Genomic DNA, 20,048 nt, shown 5'->3' with positions numbered 1-20,048 from the left:
TCCCCTATAACCCCAAATTGAGCTGCCAAAGGATGCCACTGAAATACATTTAGCTCTATAGATTTTCAATATGGCTGCGATTGGCCTGGCCCCCAATTTTTTAGAGAACCCCTGAAGAGCTGAAGATGTTCTTGCTAAAGAGGTTACTCTATTCTTTACTTGGGGTCCCCAATTTCCCTTTTCATCAAATGTGATCCCTAAATAGGGGAAGGAAGTTACTCGAGTAAGCTACTCCTGTCCACAGAAAAAGGTTTTATTACAATTTCTCCTTGCTGCACTACCCATAAGCATAATCTGGGATTTCTTCACATTTATTTTTAAGTCAAGTGACCCCATAAAAGTTTCAAAGGCGTCCAGAAGGCATTGGAGCCCCACCCCGGTACGCGCAAGGAGTACCGCATCATCCGCGTAAAGGAGGACAGGAATCCCCTGCTCCCCTGCACGCGGAATATCCGGGGTCACATCCCTAAGGGCGGACTCCAAAGCATTCACATATAATGTGAACAATAGGGGTGCCAAAATGCACCCCTGTCTGACCCCTTTTTCTGACGCAAAGACCTCGGTACACCTTCCACCCGAGGTAACTCTAATTTTGGCTGAAAGGCCCGAATGCAGGTCAGCCAATAGATTAACTATTGTCCTATCCAAGCCCATTTCCAGCAACATTGACCATAGTTTTGCTCTGTTGACGAGGTCGAAGGCAGAGGAGAGGTCCATGAAACCAAGGTACATGGACCCCTCCTTAGCCTTAGTGTATTTCTCTATCAACAGGTGGAGATTAAGACATTGATCCTGGGTGCTTCTTTTGGGTCTAAAACCATATTGCACATTTGTCAGGATACTGTTCTCAGATGCCCACTCATTTAGTTTTGCTAAAATGACTCTTCCCAAGATCTTAACTGATGAGTCAATCAATGAGATTGGTCTATAACATGCAGGATCCTGCCTATTACCCTTTTTAAATACAGGGATGATTATAGAGGTCTTCCATGACTCTGGAATATTGTCATGGCTTAATGCATTTAAGACCCTGCATAGTAATCTAGACCAGAAATTCGGGAAACATTTAAAAGCGTCTGCAGGAACACCATCAGGCCCTGGCGCCTTTTTCTTCAGAGTACAGTCTATCGCTTGTAAAACTTCTGCTACCTCAAAGTGCAATTGGTTTCCATTGGCAATACTGCCAACCTGAGCCCCAGAGTCTCTACTACTGTGGTCAGAGTAAATATCACTAAAATGTTTTATCCAACCTTCATCAGATATATTAGTTTCAATCAGGGAGTTTTCCTCCCCTGAAAATAATGGTTGATTAACAATCTTCCAAAATTCTCCACTATTTTCCAATATTGCTGGATCCAATAGCTGGGTCCAAGCTTCATCTTTGATCTCTTTTTTTCTATCTGCTATAGCTTTTTTATACTGGCCTCTGCAAGTAGTGATAAGTGCAGGGAGTTTCGGAACAGCCTTCAAAGCATTTAACAGAGCAGAGTGTGCTTTTGAGCATCTGCGATCAAACCATCTTTTGATGGGCACTGTCTTCAATTTCGGACCAACTAGCAATTTTTGATTAATCTTACTTCAGATGCTGCCAAAGGCAGATATCACTTCCCTATTAGGACCCTCACTAGATAAGCAAACACCCACCTCGTCCTCAGCATCAGAGAGTACCTCTTGTACAAAGGATTCCGGGATTATACTATCCCATTTCAGTCTGCGACCCTGGTCACTAACTTTTAGTGCTGACCTGTTATCACAAGGGTCAACTTTTCGCCCTATGAGATCAGTAGTTACTAAATCCAAGGAGACAGGATTGTGATCACTAAAAACAGAAACCACAGTTTTATACATTAAAACATTGCCTAATAAACACAATGAAATAAATATATAATCAATAATAGAGCCATTGTCTGTTCCCTTGAAAGTTGGGGCCCTAACTCCCCCCTCCCCGCACCCAGACTCATATAGGTTCCATCTTGCTAAAAAAATTCTAAACATTCCCCCTGTTTGTTATGTTCAAGATGGATGGGCTAACAATTAGGAGGATATTCTTCTTCATCACGAATGCACATTAATAAGCACGGGTGAATAATAAGGTCCCCCAAGAAAATAATTTCAAAAGAATTAACGTTTTCACTGTAGACTGACAAAAACTGATCCAATCTATCTAGACTATATGCAGTACAGTCAGATGCGTTGGCATTATAAAAGTTTATAAATAAAATATTGGGTTATTCTGCTGAGGAAAGTTCGACAATTAAACAATGCTCGGAGCCCGAATCACATTTTTTCAGGCAACCTTTAATATCTAATTTGAAAAGACTTAACAGGCCTCCCTTGGCTCTTCCTGCAACACTGGGCACTGCTGGAATACAAAAATAACTATAGCCATCTAATGAAAAACTATTTTTTGTGTCCCAGGTTTCTTGTAGTGCAATTATGTCGAACTTAGACACAAAATCTACCCATGACACATTTCCTACTTTTGCCTTAGTTCCTGCAACATTCCAGGTAAGTATACTTAATACAGGTGCGTGTTTCCCTTCATAACTATTTTGATTAGGCTGAAGTCAATCGTTTTGGTCCAAAAAGGACAAAGGAGTATAACGGTTAGACAACAAGAGAGATTGTGCGAAAGGATTTTGGTGAACTAAATGAGGTTGATGGTTTACAATGTTACAGTTTCGGTCTTGGTCCCATCTATTATTCGTATCCCAGTTGTTGTCCCACCCAAGTGCAGTATTCCTAGTATAGGTGACATTCTGTTGTTCCCCATAAATTTTTTTTAAGGTTAATGGGACAACAGTGCCCTGTCTACGTTGGGGCGGGAGTAAATTAGTGACTGCCACACAATCCCCTATACATTTTTTGGGACGATTTCCTAACCAAGAAACCCTTTTTGCAGTCTTAATCTCCCGAGCCAATTTCTGCCCCCCCCCCGGGGCTAACCTCATATTATTTGTGAGCCATTGTAGTGCCTTATTTGACAAAGAGGTGGAAGATTCTACTAAGCCCACTTCTAAGGGGGGAACATTGGCTAACACTAATACCACGGGTGAAGCTTCAACTATAAATTGAAGGTGGTCCATTGTCTGAGCTTGTATCTGGGCTTGTGCGGGAGGGTTTTCAAATGTTAATAAATCATCACTTTTACCAGCTGTTTCGTTAGCATTCAAAACCGGTAACTGCATCGGAGGATTATTATGCAACAGTTCATCTATTCCCTCACCGACATCATTCCCTCCATTATTAGCGCCCAGATTAACAACCAACGTAGTAATATTTTCAACACCCTCCACTACCTTGTTTTGGTGTGCCCCCAGCTTTTTAACCTCGGTTTGTAATTTATCTATTTTAGCTACTAGGGGTTTAATAATGGCTTTGATTTCCTTTTCAATAAGCTCGGCAATTCTAAGAAACAAATCATCATCAGCATTATGTTTTGGTTTACCCTCTCCCTTGTCCTTTAGTTTTGCCTTTGGGGTAATAGCCCTCTTCCTCCTTGCCCCAGACCGCAACCCTCCCCGTTTTGGCTGATTTTTAACATTACCACGTTCTGGCCGAGGGGCATGGTCTGAGGTATACTGATCTTCTTCTGAAAGACAAGTCTGTACCTCCTGGTCAGAGTCAGTGTCTATATCATTCCCATGTCCCACAATGAGTACCTCGGGGGCAGGCACTACATTCTGCAATAAATTGTTCCTGGCCTGATTAGTAGGAAGGGTTGAACGGTCCTCGGGATCAATCTCCAGAGGTATAATATCGTCCGTAAGAGGAAGTATAGTGGGGCTCAAACAATGTAGGTCCGGGGATTTACTTAGCCCCAAAGACTCCATCCTCTGTGTGTTTATTTTTTGCACAGTTTGGACCAAGTAGTTGTCCATAGTATTATTTGTGGTAACAGGGCCTTTTTTCGGCATCCTGCCACTATAACCAATAGAATATTGCTAAGAACTTAAATATAAGTGCTACAACAGAGTCTTACTTGCTTGGTCAGGCTTTCCTCGTACAACCGAAAGGGTTCCTGGCCCTGTCCCTGTCTCTTCCTGCCGATGAGGGCCGTAGAGGGCCCGCCCTTTGCACGGGCTTCGCCCGGGCGTCCCGCGTGACGGGGGTGCTGTTTAATTAAACGCCTCCTGTCGCGCTACTCTCGCGGTATTTGCCGCTAGGGGTTGTGGGGCTTGTGGTCCACCCACGCTCCGCTCGGCGGCCAGACCCCGAGTTGGTTCGAGGAGTCAGGCGGCGGGAGGCGGGCGGGCAGAGCTCCTGGCGCAGTCCTCCCTGTGGCACTCAAAGCAGCAGCAATTCGTTTTGGCAAGGTACGATTCTGCAGGCTTCCCCCCTTCGACCGGGGTGCTGTTTAATTTAAGCACCTACTGTCGCGCTACTCTCGCGGTATTTGCCGCTAGGGGTTGTGGGGCTTGTGGTCCACCCACGCTCCGCTCGGCGGCCAGACCCCGAGTTGGTTCGAGGAGTCAGGCGGCGGGAGGCGGGCGGGCAGAGCTCCTGGCGCAGTCCTTCTTGTGGCACTCAAAGCAGCAGCAATTCGTTTTGGCAAGGTACGATTCTGCAGGCTTCCCGAGCGAGCTGCTGTATGACTGGGGTGTAAGAAGCAGGCTTTCCGCAACCGCCCATCATTTGCGATCTTAACCATAATCGAGGACAGAACCAGCTCCTTCCTGCCTCCATGTCAGGACTCACTTTATCTTTCTGAAGACAATCTCCAAACAAGAGGTCTTCCTTCAGAATGACATTGCTAACTTCCCAAAACAAGAAATGTATTCTCAACGTGCATGATGGGCATTCCAGCAGGAATTGCGTAGTGTTCATGCAATGGTGTGCTTGGTGCCTGGGCATCTCCAGAAAATAGCAGACAAGACAAGGACACCGCCTGTTTGAACCTGTCAGGGTCTGTGAGGGCATTTAGTACAGAACCCTTGTTTCAAGGAAATTTACAAGGTAAGATATGATCATGTATCTCACCTACCACCCCATACTTTCAATCCCAAGAATTCACATAACAGTGGCACAACTCCCAACCTCGTACATATCACACTAACTACGACACAACCACAGACTACAGCACACACATTTCAACTCATTCTTTTTAACAATTGATCGGCAGTACTCCATGCAAAAGATATCTCAGACCTTATCACTATCAATAGCTTGACACCCTCTTCATCACAGAAATGAGGTTCGACCCCACATCCTGGCACATCCCAGACATCCTTCTTGTCACAGGCTACAGCATTACCTCATGAAGACCATGTGATCCAGCGCTGCTCTCAAACAACCCTCTCAAATCATCCGATTTTACTCAAGAGCTAGCTTACTTCACTCGTCGGTGGGGCCCATAGCACCGCGAGTCACTCACTCACACAATCACGCCACTCTCAAGCTCAGTGAGACTAGAAGGCAAACTGCTGTACAGCCGAGCATCCTATTAATCTGATTCTAACATTTATACATTATGTACATATGCATATATGAACGATTCTCCTGATCTAGATTCATAGCAAATAACATCAAGGCACCCCACTGTTTCGGTCGATGGACCAGCTAGTAGAAGTTAGTTGATGGATATCAAGACCAGCTTAATTGCAATTTCCCATTTTATCTTTATTTTCTATTCTGTCATGACTTTTATTTAAACGAACATCTAACTCATAAATCTTATTAAACATTTATCTAAATTTTAGTGCAAGAAGAATAACTTTGAATTAAATCTGACATTTATTAACACATTTAAGAAATAGAAATTTAGAACTTATATTACCAGTTTTCATTAGATGACAGTAACAGGATTACAGGACTCGGCACTCAATTCTTTGCCCCATCAAAAGTTAAAGTCCAAAAATAATTCAAAGTCTTTTTGCACCAAATTCAGGAACCAGCTTTTTTCTCTCTTTTGTACCGGCTCTTTTATACACTTTTTCCCTAACTATCTAACTTGAATTTGAAACTTTAGGATTCACACTCATTTCTTATTGGTCCATTAGAGGGGTGGTGAAGATCACCTCATATCCTCATTGTTCAAACTTTGCGATGTCATCTTCACATTTCTCACATGGTCAAAATTGTCCATTCTGCAATTCGTCTTCCTGTCCTTGTATTTTATACATCATGTAGTTACAGCATGCAACTTTCTCAGGCTCACAAACTGGAGCATCCTTTGGCACAGCTCCGGTGTCTTATTCCAAACATACCTTGACATCCACAGTCCGAGCACAGGCTGTTCAAGCATCGCTCGCGTACAGTCGTGCATGTGTAGAGCCTTATTTCTCGAAGTCTCGCATAAGCAGCCATTTTCGAACTAGGCAGCACGGGCCTCAATGGGAACTAATATGAAAACAAACACAAAAGACGTTAGAATTTAGAAATAAAGCCCTTTTGTTTACCTCCCACCATTCTAATTTTCCATATTAGATGCTACCTAGCGAAAAGCAACATAAATGCATTGTTTACTTATCAGATTTCTTAATTTTGCCACAAACATACTCATTTAAATCATAAATGCATTTCTCTACTGAATTTTTAAAGCGTCACCACACTATATTAGTATGACTTCTTCACGTTATTAATACATTAGTTTTCCACGTGTACCTTTTTCTGTGTATGTTTTTTTGTTGTTGATTAATTATCATGCTCCACATGGTTAATACATGTTATGGTTGTCAGAACTTGATTTCACAAGGGGTACACAAACATTTTTCCCACTCCCCTGCTCCATCAAATGCACATAAGAAGTGAGGATGCTTTGCTAGCAAGAAACACTCAACTCAATTGACCAACTGACATGCCTTTTCCCCCTCTCTTCAATTCAGACAGACAAATTCTATCTCACCTACAGGCTTTGGGGGCAGAACAAGGACTTCATCGATTAATTCTCAGATCCCTTTACCATCTCATCTTTCCAAAATGGCCATACCACCTTCTTGGGTGTCTTCAACCTCCCAGGCAACATTCACTCAAAACAAACAATAGACATTCAATGCCTACAGCATGTTCCAAAAGCAACACTTTCCAAAAGCCACATCATAAACCTCGTCTTCTCAACATCACAAACAATCTAATGCAAATCATCCATACCCGAAATCCTTTTAAAGATAGGGGCATGAGCACCTGCAGATCTGCTATAATAAAGTGTCTAGATCCATATGACCCGCAACTTAACTGTAGATTGGTGAAATTTTTACTTTTATGTGAAAAATTAATTTGAACTAATATTTTAAATGGTATTTTACTTAGGAGATGAAACCTTTGATACATGGTTCAATTATTGTTTTATCCAATTGGAACTGGTTTCTGCAGCGGACAACCAGTAAATGTAATATATATATATACACTGGACAGTATTGATATGATGTTATCAAAAGCTGTAAACTTTATTAATGGTAATCAATGGTTTTAATATGTACAGTATATGTTCATCTGCAGACTGTTTAATTTTATTGGAATTGTTATGGTTTTGATTAACTTAACTTAAAGAATAAAGATTCATTCATTCATTCATACCCCTGGATTGGACCAACCACTTTGCCATTTGTATAATCCAGCTCAGAATTTTTCCATCAAACCAACGTTAACCCAAAAGAGAAAAGCAAACCTTCAGATACATCAAACACCTCTCCACCTCTCACCTGCTTGTACTTATCTCATACCCTAGGAAACCGACATCTAATACCAACACCCTCTTGAAAATCTTTAGTACTTTTTTGGAAGACTATGTGAACTTACACACCTCAATTAAAATACATCAAAGCCTTCAGCACCCTGGTACTCTAAAGGCCTTGCTCACAATGAACAATCCATTGGCAGACAGGAAGGAAAATAGAAGTAAAACAGAACTTCCAATGACCTCATGATACTAAAATCCCTCCATTCAACATTCAGACGGTTCACTGACAGAATATCGACGCCTAAAATATCACCGTACCAAAATATTGTGCCATAAATATTGATATACAAAATATAGACATCCTTAATTTATAATAGTAAATACAAAAATATAGATGTCAAAAATATGATATCATTAATATAGTTTTACAAAATATTGTTTTATTAGATATAAAATAGAACAATAAATATTAAATATAAAGATATTTATTAACAAAAAAATGAATTATTACATACATTTCGTTTATTTACTTCCTACCCTGTAACACCACAAAACTCACAAAGCACATCTAAAATCTAAAAAAAAATGTATTTGCACAATTAATATAATCAATTAGCAATTAAACAAATATTATTATTTAAAAAAACAATTCATTACAATTAATTAACTTCCCACACTTTACCCCTATAATCCCCACAACCCGCACTTAATATTAAACTTTAAAAAAATGAATTACACAAATAAAATTAATTTTGTATTAAATAACTAATGGTATTGAACACCTAATTATAAAGTAAAAAAGAAAAAGAAATGTACTCCCAATCCATTACTCCTATAAACTCAAAACCCACACCCAAAAAAAGGTAATTAAGTAATTAACATACTTAATTGTCAATTAATTATTTAATATCAATTTATAATTATTTATTAATCAATTAAAAATAAATTACTTTCCAACCTTTAACCCCCATATACCCCAAACCCACTTCCCAAAAATGTGATTAAACAATGAACATAATTAATTATCAATTAGTTAATTAATATTAATTATCAACTAATTATTAATTAATTTAAAATAAATTACTACCCATCTTTTACCCTTACACACCCCATAAATGCCCCTAAAATAAATTATACAATTGCCATATTTAATTATCAATAAATAAATAATATGAATTAACAACTAATTACTAATTAATAACATATACATTACTTCCCACCCTTTACCCCTATAAACCCCACAACCCACACCTTTACCCCTATAAACCCCACAACCCACACCTAAATAAAATACAGAATTTGCATAATTAATTATTAATTAATTAATTAATATTCATGAACAACTAACTAATAATTAGGGGCCCATTAGGATGGCGGGTGGATCGCGCCCTCCAGGCCGGTGGTAGCCACCACCGGCCTGGCGGGGGCGATCCGCCCGCCATCCAAGCCGGAATTACCCCCGCCATATTAGTATGGCTGGGGGGTCCGCGGCGGACGGAAAGACCGTCTGCTGCTTTTCCGCCCTGGTGGCCTTGTGACTGCGGCGGAAAAGGGTTTATATGGTGGCGGTATGAATCAGACATCGGCAGCCATATAAGGATGGGCAATTTTAAATGCCTTTCCGTGCGGCAATGTCGCCACGGAAAGGCATGTGGAGTCTGCTTTGGGAGCCCGTTGCGGGCCCCCAAGGACTCCGGGGGGTGAGGGGGTGCACCGCGCGGTGCCTGCCATGTTGTGCATGGAATTGCACGACATGCCTCCCTAACATTGTGGCGAGCGGTGCTGTGTGCACCGCCCGCCACAATGTTATGGATGCAGGATGTGCCCACCACTGTGGTAGGATACCAACAGACTGCAGACAAAGAAGTTTTAAAAAGAAAAAACAACAAGGCAGTAGGCACTTTCAGTCTATGTACCCAGGATATGGGTCAACACCTGTCTGCCCATTAGGACCTCCTCAGTTTGCTCCAATTTAAGAAAGAGTTGAAGACACACCTCTTTAAATAAGACTACATCATAATGTATTAACAGTCCATGTTAGAACTGGCATCATTGGCATGGATTTCACCCGTATTTTTGCCTTTGCCTCCTTCTATTTTGCTGTGTGTTGCTTCGCTTTTGCTGATCTAGATGCTTTGGGCACTTTGCCTCTGCTATTCAGTGTTAAAGTGCAAGTGCTCCCTCTGTAAATTGTTGTTATGGATTGGTGATTTCACGATTGGCCTATGTGATTTACTAGTCAGTCCCTAGTACAGTGCACTGCGTGTGTACAGGGCCTGTAAATCAAATGCTGCTAGTGCGCCTGACAGCTCTGATTGTGCCACGCACATAAGCAGCATGTAAATGTAACTCAGACCTGCCACTGCATTGTCTGTGCGCAGTTTGGTACTGCCATGTCCATCTGGCTAGTGCACCCACTTTCAATTCCCTAACCTTCCCTTTTCTTACATGTGAGTCACCCCTAAAATAGGCTCAAGATAACCCTGTGGGGAGGGTGCAGTGTATGTGAAAGGTAGGACAAGCCCTGATGTGTGTAGCATGTCTTGATAGTGAAATACTGCCAATTTCGTTTTTCACTATAAAAGGCTATCTGTCCCATAGGATGGAATGGGAGTTCATTTATAACATCTTAAAATATAACTTCCCATTGGCACAAGATAGAAAGATAAAGTTTACTATGTCTGAACTCAGAATATAAAGATGCATCTTTTAGTGGGGATGATTTGTACATTCTGGGTTTGAAAATGCCACTTTTAGAAAGTAGTTATTTTCTTGCTTAGCCATCCTGTGTGCCTCTGCTAGGTTTGTGTATTGAATGTCTGGCTTTTGGAGTGACAGGGGCTGGGGATGTGCATTGTGTTCAGAGAGCCACGTGGGAGGGTGAGGTGTGCCCTACCTTTCCAGGGTGAGCCAGGTCTGGGCTGAATAGACCTCGACTGCATTTAGAGTAGGGGGAGTAGATTTCTTTCACACTTGAATGATCCTGGTCTGCCTTTGACAATACTGTCTCCACCTCCTGCCAGGAAGCTACACCAGAGAGGATGGACCTGGCTGGGCAAAGAGCTTCTCTGCCACCAGAGAACAAAGGATTTTTACTGTGTGCTGTGTCCCCTGCTTGAGGAAGATCGCCAAGGGCTTGAAGTGGAGCTTGCCTCCTGTTTTTGAAGTCTCACCAATACAAATACTTCACCCCCAGCTCCCCTGAACTTCCTTGTTGGGAGTTCTGACCTGCCAGTAGGTGCCTGCTGCTGTTCTGGGCCTCTAGAGGTTGTTCTGCTGTTGAGAGCTGGAAATTCAATGCAAATAAAAGAAGTGCGGTGGGGGCATGGCTAAGACAGCCATGATGGCGGATGCGCCCGAGTAGTGCTCCCTACAATGGCCTGCATAATCTACAGTCATCCTAGTTGGTGGGGCCCAACAGGGGCGTGTAAAGGTGTCTAGCTGCTACTGGATGCCCAACAAGCAACTAGAGACTACCAACGAGGACGACGAGGGGCTCGCGGCTGCTCTTCCACAATGGTGGCCATCATAGACAGCGGACAGAGAGCCGGAGGGTCGTTGAGACAAGCTGCGACCAGAAGTGAAACGCCAGCTCGGAATAGAGCAGAACTCTGACTCCGGCCTAGCACTGCGCCCCGCCTATTGCCGCTGAGCCACCGCCATCAGGCGGGATGAAGTGAGGAGTGGGTGGGGAGCTTAGCAGCAGAGAGTAGGAAAGGCCGGACCTATTCCCCCACTGGCTACAGGATGCCCGCAGCACAGAGTGAACACTTGGAGCCGGCAGAAAGGCCTACATGAACGGGGACCCCCCTTAACAGCACCCCGACTGAGGACCACCGGGGCCAGGCCCCCTAGGAATCCCCAAATGCCGCCCAAATTCTGATCCAGGCCGGGCTCCAGGGTCAAACCGCCAACGGCGGAGGAGACAAGGTGTGAGGTGGATTGGGGAGCCACGAGTCACGTAGTGCTGAGGCTAGACACACACCGGAGTGCGGCCCAGCGTACAGCCCAGAAAGCCTGGGAAGCTTGACACTTGGTCACTAGAAGGAGCAGGGAGAGATATCAGGCCTGTCCCTTGTCTACCAACTGACGCCCACTGGGGGATGCTCTAACCACCTGGGATTTAGCAGTCAACTCACTGGGAGCCAGGAGACAGTGTGGGGCTCTACACGGGGAAACGGTGAGCGAGCCCCCCCCCTTTTACCAGAGGAGTTCCTCCCTTAGCAGGCTCAGATCGGTGTAGCTGGAGCAGCACAGCACCCCCAGTTGAGTCCCCCGGCTCCCCTGGTTCCCCTCCGGAGGATCACCCGGGGGGTGGGGAGGATGAGAGCTGGGGACCCTCGAGGGCCATCAGAACTTCGAAGCGAATTAAGGAGACAGGGCTCTGGATTTGCACGGAGGTCGATCAACCCTCCACGATTGCCCTACTGTATGGCGCCAGGCCATGAGACACATGTGGGAAGGAGAGGAGGCCAGGGCACAGGAGGCCTTTACTCCACCCCAAGGCGAGGACCCTCAGTTAATGCAGCACTAGGACCAGAAGAAGGGGGCCAATTTCAAAACTCCCAACCGGGCCACAAGCCAAACAGGCGGCATACCAGAATACTGGAATGCATGTGGGTTGTGAGAGATGGCTAATAAAGCCCGGTGAAGCACTCTGCAAACACAGGCCCAACAGAGGTGAACCAGCATGCTGTATGAATCACACTGCTCAGCGCCAGGCCGCGAGGTGCAAATGAGACGGTGAGCGTCCAGAGGGACACTGAGCGAGGTGTGAGGGGCCGCCGAGCCACAACAACTTGGGAGCCTTCTGTTGATGCACTGCTGAATTCTGGCGATTGTTTCAACAAGGGTATCTCCAACCAGGACATTATCCCATCTCACCCAAATGCTGTAGAACTAGGGGCCAAGCATGCAGGATGGAAGGCCCGTTGTGAAGGACTACTGAGCTGCCCTAAAGCTCAAGGCCCTAATAACCCAAACCACTCTCATCTCCTAGGAACTGCCGCCTCAACAGAGGTTGCACCCGCCACACAGGTGGCCACCGAAAGACTCACCAGGAGCTAACAGCAGTAACCTGTCTTTTGCCAAAAACTATCGACATCACCGGACCACTCCAGGTGTGACGTAAGGGAATGATCCTGCCACACCATGGGGCGCCCATGCCCTATTGCAGGATCACAGATGCCAGTCCCAGACCGGCGTCTGCACCGATGGTCTCTGATCAACCCTCAGTAGATGAGCCGACTGCTCAACAGTCGATGTTCGACATGCTGGACAAAGTACTAGCCACAATTGAGCGCTCACAGGTCACAGTGGAGGATAGGTTTGGGACCTGTCCTCGGACCTCGGCCTGTTACATGATGACCACCGTAAGCTAGTTGATAGAGTAACGGGTGGTGAGAAGGCCCTTGCCACCCTTCAACCGTTAGCTAAGTCACACCTGGGAGGCTGGAAGCCATGCAGGACCTTAAAACCTAAATCAACAGGCTAGAGGAGAGAGCAGACATCTTAGAAGGGCAGTCTTGATGAAGCAATATCCGAGTGATCAACCTGCCAGAAGGGGCTGAAGGATCTTACCCGGTGCAGTTCATAGAGACCTTGCTCAAATCCTTCACCCCAGATTCTGTACTCACGCTCTTATTTTCAGAGGAGAGAGCCCACAGGGTTCCGGCTTGGTGGACTACCCCTGGAATGTTCCCACGACCACTCCGTCTAAAGTTGCTCCACTTCCAGCACAGGAATGTGGTGCTGAGAGCGGCCAGGCAGGATGGGCCACTTCAGGTTGAAGACAAACGAGTGATGATCTTCCCGGACTATTCTATGGCGGTGCAACAACTGCGGGCTTCATTCCTAGAGGCAAAACATATGCTCTGCGAAAAGGGGGTCCAATACTCTCTTCTTTTTCTGGCCCACCTCAGGATCATACATGATGGGGTCACTAAGGGGCTTATTTACAAGCCCCTTGCACCACTTTTGCGTCACTTTTCCCATTTTAAAAATGATGCAAAAGTGGCGCAGGGGGTTTGTAAATCTGCCCCTAAGTTTCTTGTGGACCTAGGGGCAGTGTTTGACTGGATGGACCTCCACGCGCTGGATGATCCTCCCTGGGATGTAGCATCTAAGATACAGAGGCCACGATGCAGTTGCCAAAAGGGGACAAGAACCTCCCAGCGATGGGGACCATCATACCAGAGCCCGTCGCTGGCCCCCCCAACCTCTAAGAAATGATAGCGGAATGGAAGAGAGCTCTCCAAGCAGTGGCAAATTTGGATCCAGCCCAGGCAAGTTCAGACAGGGTGGATGGCCCACACATCTTTTCATCTGAAGAAGATTCCAGGGACGCATGTATCTCCCGAGTGGACTCGGTGACCCCCACACCAGGTGATCCCCCGAATGGCATATACACTAATTTGAGGGAGCACAATATCTAGTATCGCAATCCCCTCCTTTCGTCCTCACCCTTTCCCAACGGGGTCCCCACCCTGCCCATGCCTTAGAAAACAGGTTGAGACCGTACCACCACCAGCCACCTCACAGCTCTTTTCCTAAATACAATCGATCCACACTTGGGAACATAGGTCACTATACGCAACGCAACTGCACCCTGAGCACACAGTCCCCCCCACAATACACTAGAACTTCAGCTCCATGCATAGTTTGGACGTATCACCAGTTGCAATAGGACCGCAATGTTGGTACCCAGTCCCCTCAAAATGTTCGAACTTCTCTTCAGTTATCCCCCACCCCCACAAGTGTAATTCCACATGGGGTGAGCATCTTCATCTGACTGCATCACACAACAGCAGGCAGGGGGTAGGATCCATGCAAGATTCCCCATACCCATTCCCCCAATCACAGATCTGACTGTGGCATGCCAACATAGGCAGACAATAGTATTTTATCCCTAAATGTTCAGGGAATGCACACAGCACGCAAAAGGTATGCGGTTTATTCCTACGCCAAATGCCAGAAAGCGCAGATAATTACAGGAGACGCTCCTCACTAAGGCTGAAGTGGAAAAAGTGCAAAAAGCGCTGGTGCGGCACTTTCTGCGCTGCCACATACTCTGTGTTTGCGCGTGGAGCGTCGATTTGGCTTAGGCCGGGGATCTTGTTTAAGGAAACCCGCAGGTCGGTGGAAAAAGATGGGCAGTATACCTTCATAGAATGGATCCTGGATGGCCAGCCCCTACTCCTTGGCAGCATTTACGCCCCAAACACTGACCAGGGGAAGTTCTGGGACTCTCTATCAGCAATCCTGGCACAATTCACAACATCACCTTGGGTACTGGGGGGGGACTTCAACTGTGTGCTGGACTTATCACTGGACAGGTCGCACCCCCCGAACCCTGGCTCCTCTGCCCAAGCACAAATGGAGAGATTCCTATAATGGGCATAGCACTGGTCTTTAACAGACGTATTGTGGAACTGACATCCACTCTCTAGGCTGTATTCTTTCCACTCGATACCCCATAATCTACGGCTACACCTTGGCTGGTTCATTTGCTTGTCAACAATAATCTCCATGGCCCAGCAAGTAGATTACCTAGGGTGTGTGGTCTCTGATCACGAAGCACATCTTCTAACTCTCCAGTGGTGGCCTCCCTACCCATCAGTCCCCACCTGGAAACTGCAGTTGGAATGATTAGAAGACCCAGTCTTCCGCCACGACCAAGCAAACAGTTTTTAAGAATAATTCACGAATATTGCCTTCAATGTAGTCATCAGAGGGGCCTGCATCAGGCAGATAGCAGGAGTCTGCCAGACACTTGAATGAAGTTTTCAGAAAGCTGAACAAGTTATCGGCCGTGACCAAGGTGGCAGGCACGGGCTCGGTGACCCTCAACCCACGTTGCAGCAGCCAAGACAGCGTATGCGTAAGTATTATCATACCTATGAAGATACAACTTCAAGCTGTATGTACTCAGGCAGCATAGAGGGGGACACTTCTCGCCTGGCTGGTCTGCCAGAACCAGGACATACGACCAATTACTGAGATTGCGGGCCCTGCTAGCAGGCTCGCCACTTCCCAGGCAGATATACTATGGCTCTCCCAGTACCACTATGCAACAATAAACAGGAGCCCTGAACAGGGCTGTCAGGAACAGGTCGCCCAATTCCTAGCACCACTCAACATACCCCGAATTCCGAGTGAGGATAGGGATCTCCTCAAGGTAGAGATCACACCCTCGGAGGTGAAGCATGCGATTCAGACCCTTGCTGGGAACAAAGCCACTGGGCAAGACAGCCTAACCCTAAAATATTATAGGACCTTCGACACGTTGTTGGTGCCAAAGTTGGCAGACATGTACGGGGCAGCGCTAGAGGAGGGGGGGAACTACCTGGCTTGCTCCGGGAATCTCTCATAGTCTTCATCCTGAAGCCTGAGCGAGACGCGACGCAGCTGACCTCATACAGGCCAATAACATTACTATCTGCTGACTGTAAGATCCTAGGCAAGATTCTGGCAGACCGACTGGGCCCAATTTTTCCACTGTTAATACACCAGGACCAGAACGGGTTTGTGCCCCGTAGGAATAACTCCCAAAACATCCGCAGTCTCTTTTATGTCCAGGATCGAGCTTCGGGTCGCTACGCCAGGCCGACTTGCCTGGTCCTGGAACTGGAAAAGCCATTTGACATGCTGACCTAGCCATACCTTTTCGGGACGTTGCAACGGATGGGGCTGGGTCCTACCTTCAGAGCACAAGTGAAACTATTATACATGAATCTCATGTCCAGGGTACGACTGGGTAAATACATATTGCCACCCCTCCAGATAGGTAGAGTCACCAGGCAGGGGTGCTCTCTCTTCCCCTGTTATTCGCCATGGCAATGGACCCACTCACGATACAGTTGTGCCAAGAGGGAGAAGCTTGGGGCATCCCAATAGCCAGGTACTACGCACATTGTGTCTCTGTATGCGGACGACCTGTTGCTGTATATACGGGATATCGCAGCGGATCTCAGTCCCATGTGGAATACACATTCGGACTTTGCAACTAGGGCTGAAGGTCAACTGTGCAAAATCCACTATATACCCTTTGAGCCCAGACCTTCCCCCATGAGAGTTAAGAGTCGGAGACTCAAGTATTGCTTGGAATACCTGCCCCCAGGATACCTTGGCATTCGACTTTATCAGTGTCCCACAAACTTATTCGAGGGTAATCATCGCAGAGCCCTTGCGAGAGCTAAGGCCGGATTCAACTTCTGGAAAACTCTGCACCTAGCCCCAATAGGCAGAATAGCCTTAGCAAAAATGATCTTAGTGCCGCAATTTCTACTACTTTTTCCAATACCCCGTCATCTCCCCCTCACTGTTTCTTCTGCGAACTGGATACCTTATTGAGCTCCCTCATATGGGGAAAGGGACGTCAGCGAGTGGCCCTTTCAAAGCTGCAACTCTTGGCAGACCGAGGAGGACTGGGGGCACCCTCCTTTGAAGCCTACTTTCTTGCAGTGCAACTCCAATGGCCAGTGGGATGACATCTGGGGGAGGCCGCCTCAGAGAAAGGATCTATTTCAGTGCAGGCTATTTGCCACCTGCTCCTCCCCGGCACCCGTCATGAGTTTACATATCCCATACAGGTGACGGTAGAACACGCATGCAAGTCACGCATTCACCGCATGTCTGGCGTGACCCCCTTGTTCACTCATCTTTTCCCGCTATCTGGACTCTTTAGAAACGGAGGATACTACCCTGCCTGAACAATGCAAATCTGGACAAACCACTCGTTCCTGGAGGTGGGATCCCTTTTCATGGAGGGTCAACTACTCCTATTCAACCAGTTATCAAGGGAGACAGGCCTCCCAGGGGGCAGTTCCTGCTCCATAGTCTAGTAATCCTAAATTGCCACCACCTTTGGGACCCCTTATAGGGGGAACTCGCAACACACCCGGTACTCAACGCAATACTCAATATGGCATGGGCCGACACTTAATTACATGGCTTTATAAAGCCACCCGAGATCTCACTGCCTTTACACTTACCACGCTACTACAGAAATGGGAGAAGGAGATAGGGTGCCCACTACATAATAAGGAATAGGACCAAACCCTAGAATACCTGAAGAAAGTTTCCCACAATGCTCGGTTTAAAAACATCCAGTTCTCCATACTACATGGGGCCTATCTCACCCCAACGCACCTCCAACAGTTTTACCCAAACACACGATTCCTCTTCCCAAGATGACAAACCCTGGATGCAACATTTAAACACATATTTTGGCTATGCCCCAGGATACAGCCCTATTGGAGTACAATACACGAGACACTACAGGAATTAACAGGGCTCACTGACATTCACATGTGGGAAGCCAGCGGGATCAGGATATTCCGCAGATGAAAGACCCATGAGGTCCAGATGCTTTTTGCCTCCCTAACCCTACTACTTACAAAGAGAGGGATCACAATGTACTGGAGAGCCCCAGAAGGGCCCCCACAGGCAGCCTGGACAGGGGCAGTTAGTAAATAGGGCTCGGGAGAGGAGAACATAATCAGGCAGGAGGAGGTACAAGGTGTGCATAAGAAACACATTTCTATGGAGTGGGCTACACTACTGCACCAATTCCGCCACCTCGCAGTACACACCCAGCAAACGCCACCACAAACAATTTCAACTGAAGCCCCACGCCAAGATATACAAGTCCAGCCCACCCCAAATACTGGTAATTCCACAGTTACCGCCCGGCATCACAATAGCACATGACCTAGCAGTACCCCCACCAGAAAAAGAGCCCCACACACAGCGCTTACACTCGACTGAGCCTTGCTCTGGGAGAGCCTTGCTTTCCCCCCACCTAAAGAATACATGCAGCAACTTAATCCCCCCATTTCTTGACGCCCACAGATGAAGATGATCTGACTTACCTTGTCCCAATCACCCCAGGTTCCTAACTTCAGTTTGTTGTCCGTCCCGGTAGTTTCAGGGACCGGATACTGTTCAAGTCATATAACTACGAATATAGCTATATTAAGACACACCACAACACTGCATGACCACAGCAGGAAGACCAATAGCAATCCCGTCACACATGTATCCTTTCACACCCCTGGTTGACCGGTAAACATGCATTAAGCAATTATAATATTCGTGCCAAATGATAAAACAATGTAAACTGTTGCGAAAAATTCAATAAAAATAAAAAAATAAAAACTAAGAGAAGCGTGGCACATCCGCACCTCTTTCAGATGCACCGCTGAAGAAACCGATGCAGTGCCTGCCAGCTCCTCGAGAAATTACTGCACGCCGCATCAAGTGCACCGATCTACGAAGTCTGAGATCACTGCATCAATTCCGACGCAGGCCCGGCTGTGCAACTGCAAGAACGAACGCATCGTGGGACCGTGGTTGGAGAAACTGATGCATCCCTGACCCTCATGCTTCGCATCTGGGTGCCACGCCTGCAAGAACGCCCCGGGCATCAGTAAGAAAGTGATGCATCACCTCCCTGCACACTAAGAAACCGACGCATCACCTCCCCTTCAGTAAGGAACCGAAGCACCACCACCCCTGTATGGCAGTATGGTACCAATGCATCACCTCCCCTGAAGTAAGGAACGAACACATCACCTTCCCTTGGCGTAAGGAACTGGCAAATCAGTTTTTGTTTGTGCGTGTGACGCATCCAAGGTACTTTGTATGAAAAGTGTTGCATCTGCAATTTGCTTTGAAAGAACTGTTTCTACCTTTTGAAAGTAATATTTGTATAAAGGGTAGTTAGATTGCAGATGGAGCATAATGGGTTTGCTAATGTCACCAATAAATGTGGCCACATTTTAGCCGGAGTTAAATCGAGCAGAGAGTCTGGGAATTTCGCTTTACACTTGTTACGCGATATTCCACCATTATGCAACTTTCGGTAATTATACTCCATTTACGGTTAAGATTTACCAGGAACGTGGCCATTTGCGATAAACATTTACAGCTATTAATGAGAACAACAGAACATGGCCAGCTGTGGTTCGCTGTGCTTTTGTTAAAATGCTTCCTAGCGCCAAACACTGATGTGAGGAGCCCTTTCACATTAAAAATTAGGCCAAGATGACGGATTGGCTATTCATTTATACACAGTTTAACTCTACTTTGCCAAAACTCCGCATAATTACATGAAGGCAAATTCCTGAATTTGACATACCCTACTGGAAATGTCTTTACCCAGGAAGTAAGGGAACATGCATTCCTAGGAAGTTAGTACTCTAGTGATGCCGTCAGTAGTCTAGGGACATAGCTTTCATCACCATGCATTTTTGACAGGTGGGGACGCCCCCCGGAAGTGACGTAGGAGCCGGAAGTCTCGCCCCGGAAGTCCCGCCCCCGGAGGTCCTGCCCCCGGAAGTCCCACCCCCGGAAGTCCTGCCCCCGGAAGTCCCGCCCCAGAGGGTCGTCCCCCGGGGCCATCCCCGGAAGTGGGGCATGTGTAGGGTGC

The sequence above is a fragment of the Lissotriton helveticus genome, chromosome 4_1, assembly GCF_964261635.1.
Source record: "Lissotriton helveticus chromosome 4_1, aLisHel1.1, whole genome shotgun sequence".
Taxonomy (NCBI): domain Eukaryota; kingdom Metazoa; phylum Chordata; class Amphibia; order Caudata; family Salamandridae; genus Lissotriton; species Lissotriton helveticus.
Note: the sequence above shows the minus strand (reverse complement) of the source record.